This window comes from Podarcis bocagei (genome assembly GCF_964188305.1).
Source record: "Podarcis bocagei genome assembly, chromosome: 1".
NCBI lineage: Eukaryota > Metazoa > Chordata > Lepidosauria > Squamata > Lacertidae > Podarcis > Podarcis bocagei.
In genome coordinates this window covers 114,725,170-114,733,887 of record NC_138125.1, presented here as the reverse complement: position 1 = coordinate 114,733,887, position 8,718 = coordinate 114,725,170, and positions in this window count along the sequence as shown.

Here is an 8,718-nt window from a genome sequence, read left to right as displayed (position 1 = left end):
AGGAGCCCTATGACCACAAGTTCTGGAGTGAAGGTAACCACTTAGAGCCAGTTTACTGGCCATGATATTAAATGTGTGAATCCAGTTGATGTGCAGAGTTTTTATGATGTAAATAAAAAAAGCAGTCATGTGGAAGCCTAAACAGCCTTGGGATTATATGGTGGGCAAGAGGGAGAGAGATTAAGTCTTTATTTCCCTGCCACAGTCCTGACAAAAATGGCCTTTCCGAAGGTACTACTTGCATTTCAAGAGAAGTCACCATTGGCAGCTTTCCTTGAAATACAAACAGCAACTTCAGATAGGGGATTTTCGTAGCAAGGTAGTCAGCACTAGGTCAGGGAAATAAAAGTTTCACTACACATCATGGAGAGGCCAATCTCCACAGCTGCTGTGCCTGCTGCCCCTACCTTGCCTCCTTTAATGCAAAAGAGCTTGCAGGTACCAAGTGTGTGTTGTAACCTGGTTTAGTGCTGAAACCCGCAAGGAAAATAGGACAGCAGGCAGACCACGGACAGCTCCAAGTGAGCAATTTGAAAGCTGACTGAGACTTTGCCTCTGTCTCCAGACTACTCCTTCAGGCTCCACCCACTTGAGAAATTTCAGAGCCTTAAAGAGCCAACCATCTAGGGCTCCCCTCCTTTGTTCCATAGCCTCCCTCCCAGTGGTGTTCCTAGCCACTCAGACAGCACAGAGCTTGCAGGCAGTCCACCCACCACCTCCCCCTCAGGTGTAGGGCAGAAGCCTGAAAGAGAGGCGGGAGGCAGCGGGCAGACACAAGCCACATGCTGCCGTTTGGGCAGTACAGAGCCTCAAGGCGTCCAAGCCACTATGTCACTCCCAGGAGAGACACATGGCTCGGATGCACTACAGGCCCTGCAGCAAGTGCCGCCCCCATGGTGTGTCGCCAGTGCCCCCCACAACCTCTAGCTACGCCTCTGCTCCCTCCTGATGCACTCCTGGAGCTGCTGGACTGGTCATGCGTGGTGGGGGTCATTTGGTTCTTCAGGCTCAGGAGAAGATGTTTGCAAGGGTCCACGCTCTGGCCTTATAGGCCCTGGTGGCGTGAGAGGCTCCTCTGGGATTTCTTGTCCAACTGCCTCAGGAGCAATCAATTCCCTATTTTCCACAGTCAGTTCCTGGTCTTGACCAAAACCTGGCTCCCCATCTGATGCCTCCAACTCTGTGTCCAGATCACTGCTGTATACAGGGGGTCATTATACTTTGGCTATGAAGAGACTACAGACACACACACCCTGCAATCTGACACACACCATTCACTCAATTATTAAAAGCTTCAGTGCATCCACACTTGGGTAACATGTGGTTTTATGTTGCGTGTTTTCCCTTTTCAGATTATTCACAGATCAGGGAATTCTAATTATTTTGGGGGGGGGGGGAGTACAGGTTGCCACTTGGATGAAGAAAACACAATGTGAACATCAGAGCAAAAAAACCCACACAACCATACACACACAGGATGCATTGTATTCACTTTAAACTGCCTTGTATACATGCCCTTAGTGTTGAAGGGCCCATAGCATCACAGGTGTTTAAAAACAAATGGAGGGTGTGGAGTCACTGGAGGGAGAGATGTGGCATAGAACTGGGAGACTGCCCCAGGAACAGAAATTACAACTTTGGGCACTAATGTGAAATGAACAGAAAGAGGTGGGAGTCATGGATTTAAAAGCTGGATGTATTAGCTGAGAAAGGTGGTATAAAAACAGGATGTATTGCTCATGGTCACACTAATCTTACCTTGTTTGAATCACAAAGTGTATTTGTATTGGGCACAGAAACAAAGTACTGCATGTTGCTATTTGCAAAGAGACAACATTATGGTAATAAATTAGTAAACCATTTTAAAAAGAGATTAAAAAGAGACCACCGATTTTTTGTTTCAATAAGTCTACTTCTACAACATGAAAATCTATTTCATTTCATGATCAAACAAGATGTGTGCATTCATTATACACATTTCATGACAACCTACTTTGAAAATTAACCCACAGTTTCAAAAGTTCTAAATAACCTTAATTAAGAGACTGAGAAGGGATAGCTCAGAGGAGCCATTACTAACATTTTGATCGAGTAGCTCATTAGTTATCATTATGTAACTGGTCCAAGTTTTGCTCCAAAGGGCATAAATTATTCCATAGCTGCCTCCAAAACGGAACCTAGACTCACTTTTTCAGGCTTATCTATAAAGTATACCAAAACCACAAATCCAAAAAGCCAGAGTGCAGGTATCGCTGTAGCAAGTTAGTATTCTGGACTCAAGACTGGTGGGGACGCACCAGTTAATGTGCCTACAAGCTAGAAACTACCCTGTGAGGTAGGTTAGACTTTGTCAAGGTCACCCTAAAGCTTTCTAGCTTGTAGGATGACCTTGACAAAGTCTAACCTACCTCACAGGGTAGCTGTGAAGATAAAAGGGGAATGCTACCTATATATGCCAGCCTGCATGCCTTGTGGAAAAGGCAGGATAAAAGAACATTCAAGGAGAACATATTTAGGTTTTAAAAACTTACAATCATTATGTTTAGGATCTCATTAATCCAAACCTTATATTCTTTAATAAGAATGTGATTTCAGACTGGGAAAGCTACCAATGTTTATTTCGAAGGATCACTAACATTCTACGTTCTAGTCTTTAATAATCCATATCTTAGAGCACACTTTCCCATTCTGGCAGCCTTCAGATGTTTTGGACTACAAAACCCATCATGCTTGAGCATTGGCTATGAGGGTCGGGAGCCTGGGGCTAATGGGAGTTGCAGACCAACAACTTCAAAAGGCCATCAGGTTGGGGAAGGCTGCCTTAGAGTAGGAATGACTGGCCCTCTGGTGGTATAAGAGCTGGTTATCAGCCCCAAAAGAGGTTTTTACCTGATCCCCACTCCGTTTTAAACAGCATGGTCCCCCCAAAACTGCACATATTTGAAGTTGTATGAAATAAAGAAATCCTATCTACACTTTTAAACTTATAACTCCCTTTTGCATTTTGTATACAATATGTGGGACTTGCAGCAAAAAGTCCCAGCGTGGAATACTCCAGTTGAGGGTTCCAGCTAGCTAGCTAGCCAGCCAGCCAGCCTTCTTTCAGGATACATTTCCCAGTCCCTCCTGGTTTTCCATTCCTGCCCATGATAGACATCAGTATTCTGTGGCCACTGGGCATGATCAATTCGAACTGGACAGCATGGTTGGTTGTTTTTCCTTCTTCCTCTTAAAATTTTATTTTCCCTTAAAGTTATTTTTCCCCTGACTCCTGCTCATATCTCTCTTCTTTTTTGTGGATACTACTGTTTTGACTTCATAAGGATCCACATTTTGAGAGTGAATGTATAGCATATTGTATATTCTCCAGCTAGGACTGAGGATTTGTGCTGTACTCAACAATGGTGTAGTTCCGCTACAAGGTGCCAACTTTATTACGGAACCTGACCAATGATGAAGGTGTTGGTCTTTGCAGAAAATGTTGTAGCATTGGACCCCTCCCTGGAGAACTGATCACTCAGGTTTACTTTATTTATCAGGCAAATTCATATCCTGCTTTTGAAAAATTGTTCTCCAAGCAAGTTAGACTGAAAGAAAATTGCATGTCGACAAAATTATTTCAAGAACCAAACATAACAGTGAGCTTAAAAATAGAAGGCAGACATGAAAACATATGCTGCAATCCTATACACAATTATCTATAAATAAATCACACTAAGGCAATAGGGATGTACCTCTGAGTAGCCTTGCACAGGGTTGCACTGCAGAGAAAAATATTGACAGCTCATTTAAAAGTCTCCTGGATCTGCCAGAACTTGAAGATCTTGGTTATTCCCAGAGGTTAAGCTGTGACAGGCGGGTGGTCACTACTCAACATCAAAACTATTCTGTTCCAGAGCATTCAGCACAGCTGTTTCACCTTCTGCATATTTAAAAGTAAAAAGGTGACTGCAAAATACTGGCAGACTCCAGACCATGACTAAGTAAGTCTTTTCTTAAACTCTTACCTGCAGCATGAACTAAGTAATTGGCTTTAGCTGAGCAATTGCCCTGAGCTTTTAAACGCAATCCTGCAATATCAGATTACCGTAATACTACTGACCTACCTTATAAGATTGTTGTAATAATCAACTGAAATAATGCACGAAGAGCATTTTGAACATTGTAAATTGCTATGCAAATGTTAAATAGTATAATCTTATTACTAAAAAGCTTCTGAGAAAATTCTTTAAACTACAGAAGAGTGAATCCAAACCAAGGGGGGGGGACACTCCCAAATAAAACCGTATGATATAAGGGACCTAAAGGTTATTTCACTAACAAATCCCCAGCTTTTAGATTAATCTCTTATACACATAGTAATTTATAAATATCCAGATAGGGGAATGTCTTAAAAACTTTCCTCCTTTTATTCTAGCAGTGTTCATAATGGTAATCATTTGCTTTTCAAACAAGCACTGAGAAGGAAAACACATTTAAAAGATCACAATGAAGCCGCTAGAGTATTATTGCTACCATTGGAATATCAAAGAATTTCGAAAGCACTGAGGATTTATTGTCATACGAAAACATTCAAATGTTAATGATACCAATCTGCAATAGAATATTCTCCCTTTGATTAGATGCCATGCATCAATCTGACACCCTTAATACTTTTCAGTTAGGCTGAAAAATGAAATCAATTTTAAATTACATTACACAGTATGCCTGCTGGTTAATTTAGAAATAAAATTATTTCCTTATAAATCTTGAGACGATCAACTAAGCAAGTGTAAATAGCCCAAAATAAAAGTTTCTCCAGGGGTTGTACTTCTGAGGTTGGTGTAGTCTCTTTAAAATAGTAATAGTAACACTTCTAAGCTCAGAAATTCGGCATTATGGGAGATGTGTGGCTGCCATAAATTTTGCGGTGTGCTTCTCCAACCAAACAACATGCACAGAACTACACTTATTGGGGGAAGAGTTGCATTAGCACCCACATATTAATGAAAACAGCATACAAAAATACATTGTATGATGTGGAGGTGTAATTATCCAAAACTACACAGGAAAATGGGTTTATTAGAAGAAATGCTGGTGAATTTTTAATAATTTTTTTGATTAAAAATGCACAAATTGCTACAGAAATGTGGAGAAGTGAATTTAAGATTGGAAAAATGAGGGACAGAAAGAAGCCAAAACTTGACAGATTTGTCCGTCCCTCTTACTGCCCGAAAGAACAGGTGCTGGTCATTGGGAGGCAGCAGATATATAAGGAAGTTGCAGGTGGGACTGGACAATCTTAACTGAACTGATTAAATTTCACCCTAAGAGGTTGTGCTGTTGATCATTCCCTATTGCTAAGCATGGATAATTTATGTGAATACTTTTTTGGATTCAGATATGAAGCGCTGGCGCTTTGTGCAAAACGACATTTCTGCTGAATTGCAGTTCTGCCTCTGCTTTGATCTATAGGGCTCGGTGTGTGCAATCGCTCTTCAGAGATATACAAATAGACAGTCAAGTTGCAAGAAGATGACACACAGCAAAAGTTATGTCGATTAAATGTAATTACCATGCGCACATTTTACTTTAGTCGTTTGGAAACGACGAAAAGCGGCTGCAAAATAAAAGTGAAGTTTCAAAAGAGAGGAGTGGGCAAAGAATCTCAGCCAGCTGGGCTTTGCTGGCTGAACCATGACAAGATATATCCCAAGCCGTTTCCTGAAGATCAACACAACTCACTCATCAAGTCTGCAGGAATGAGGCACTTCATTTCTCCCAATTTGAATCAAGTTGTGGAAAACGATGTGCAAAATCCTGTATGTCCTTAAAGGAGGACAGCTAATGGATAAAGTTGCTTCCTTCCCACAAATGATTCTGGCATCTGCTATTCTGAAGGCTAGAACCGGATATAATGGCATAAGCTTATTGTCCAGCTAAGTTACCATTGTGCTTCCACCAATACAAGCTGATCAGTAGCCTATACCTGGCTAACACCACCATCAAACCAGCTCTGTTATAAGATTAAAAGAACTCCAAACAAAGCAATAATAACACACCCACTGCAAAAGCCATGGCAATTGCATGCTCCCAGCAGTCATAATGTCATACCCTGATAATTCCCCAAGCAATTGCCAAGGTTACTATATTGTAATGTTACCCTTTTATTATGGGAGCACTTGACCCACGATTGCCCTAAGCTTCTTTTACGATTCTTTAATGCACAGAAGCCCTGTTTAGCTGTTCTAATATCTCACAAAACAAGCACATTAGCTCTGCCTCCCCTCCCTGGCACCCATCATGTGCTGGAGGGGAAACTCCTGAAAGGGGGAACTTTTCTATGCAAGCAGGTTCCCCACCACACAGTTTAGAATCTGAACCTTCCAGGATTCTAACATGTGTGGAAGGAACATAAGAGAAGCCCTCCTGGATCAGCCCAGTTCATATAGTCTAGCCTTTTCATAGAATCATGGAATTGTAGAGTTGGAAGGGATCCAAGGGTCATCTAATCCAACCCCCTGCAATACAGGACTCTCAACTAAAGCATCTATGACAGATGGCCATCCATCCTCTGCTTAGAAACCTCAAAGGAAGAAGAGTCCAACCTGCCTCCTGAGACAGTCCATTCCATTGTCCAACAGCTCCTACTGTCAAAAAGTTCTTCCCAATGTTTAGTCAGAATCACCTTTCTTGTAACTTGGTTCAGGTCCTACCCCTCAAAGCAGGAGAAAACAAGCTTGCTCCAAAAGTCCATAAACAGGAGCTGAGGGTAACAGCCCTCTCCCCATTTGTGATCCCAAGCAACTGAAATTTCAGGTCAGTGTGAACATACACCTTCATGATGTAACCAAAGTTCCTTCTATACAGGGCTTTTCCCTTTGAAATAGTCATCCTTTTTAAAAACAAAAATAGAACATCCAAATGACACTGTTATGAGCCTACTGATACTTATTCCAGTCATTTTTGTGTTGTCCTCTATTTTTTTCTCAGACTCCACAGCCAGTGATTTTTTGGTAATAAAATGCAGCTGTGGCACCATTCAATCTAGTATGGACAAGCAAAACTTTTAAGGGTCATTTTCCTTTATTTGCAGGTTCAGTCCATTTTACTGCCAATGAATGCAAGTGGGGTGCTTCTTAGTGATGAGCAACTTCTTAATTTCCCCTTGAATAGCCTCCCTTAATTGCTTCGGTGCCAGTTTCTGTTCCTGTGTACTAGGGATGTTTGTTATTGGTTTCCTCTCATTATTCCTCTCATTTCTATAGTGAAATAGTGCTTTTACACTACCGTTGTACCTCTACTTATGTATCCCTCTGGATACAGAATCTTCGGGTTACAGCCACGGCAAACCCGGAAATGTATACTTCCAGGTTTCGCCGTGCGCGCATGTGCAGAAGCACTCAATCGTGCCACATGCATGCACAGAAGCACTCAATCACGCTGCACGCATGCACAAAAGCGCATCTCTATTTACGTAATTTTTGGGGTGCGAATGGACCCCCGGAACGAATTAAGTTCGTATCCGGAGGGTCCACTGTATCACAAAGTTGGAGCAGGAATAAAACTGAGGGGAAGCTCATAATTTCTCCCCTCAAGAACCAAAACTGACATCGGGGTAATTAAGAAAGGCTATTCAAGAAGCTCTTTTAATCAGAAATTTCCCACCTGCACTCAACAGGAAGCAGTAATACAGGCCAAACCTACAAGGAAGTTTTTGAAAAAGAAAGAAAGAAAGAAAGAAAGAAAGAAAGAAAGAAAGAAAGAAAGAAGGAAAGAAAGAGAACTAAATAGAAATTACTTTTCTCAAATAGCGTAAGCAGATCTAGACCAGGAGGGGTCCACAACCCAGCATCCATGGGTACCAATGCTACCACAGAGCACCTGTCAAGCTCTTTAATCCTCACCTGGACACCAGCCACAAATCCAGTATGGTCTTCACTCTCCTGCCCACCTTCTAGTTTAATTGGCTAGCTGATTTGGAAAAGAGGAAAGAAAACTGTTCTCTCTGCTGGTGCCGTCCAGTTAGAAGAGAGAGGGCAGTTCTAATTGGATGCCACCAGCTGAGAGGACACAGAGAGAACAATTGTAATTGGAAGCTACCAGCAGAGGGCAACAGCTCCCAGGACAGATAGCAATAATCTAGCAAGCTCTTCTTAATCTCAGTGACAATTCCTCTTCCAGGCCGTTGTGGGAAAGCAATGCATCAGCTCTAGTATGAAGCAGCCAGACATCTTTTTGCATGGATCCCAATCAGAATGTTTTAGGAGGAAGAGGGCAGAGCTCAGTTTAGAGGTACTTTAGTGATAACAAACTGACCTTAAATGGCTGCCCAAGGGGAACCTTCATTCTGTCCTTGGTCAGTAGCCATGAAACAAAATTGGTGTTCTATCCCTCTTCATCATGTTGTTATACATTTACTGCAGAGTTAATCAAACACAACGCAGAGGGCTGATATCATCCAAAATCACCACAACGTATCAAGCAGCTATATATCAAGCAGTATCTCCAACAACAACAACAACGATTAAGGATTTTGTAAACCTGCGACTGCAGATCTGATTGAAAGCATACTCTGACATCTGCCATTAGCCGGGAGACCAAGGCCGCCTTGCCTGTATATGCGTAGACACCTGCCCAGATCAGACAATAATTCAAGAATTTGTACCTGAATTTGCTTATTTACCACTTGCCTACATTTCCCCATTTAATCCAGGTTTACCGTTTCCATGGAAAAAT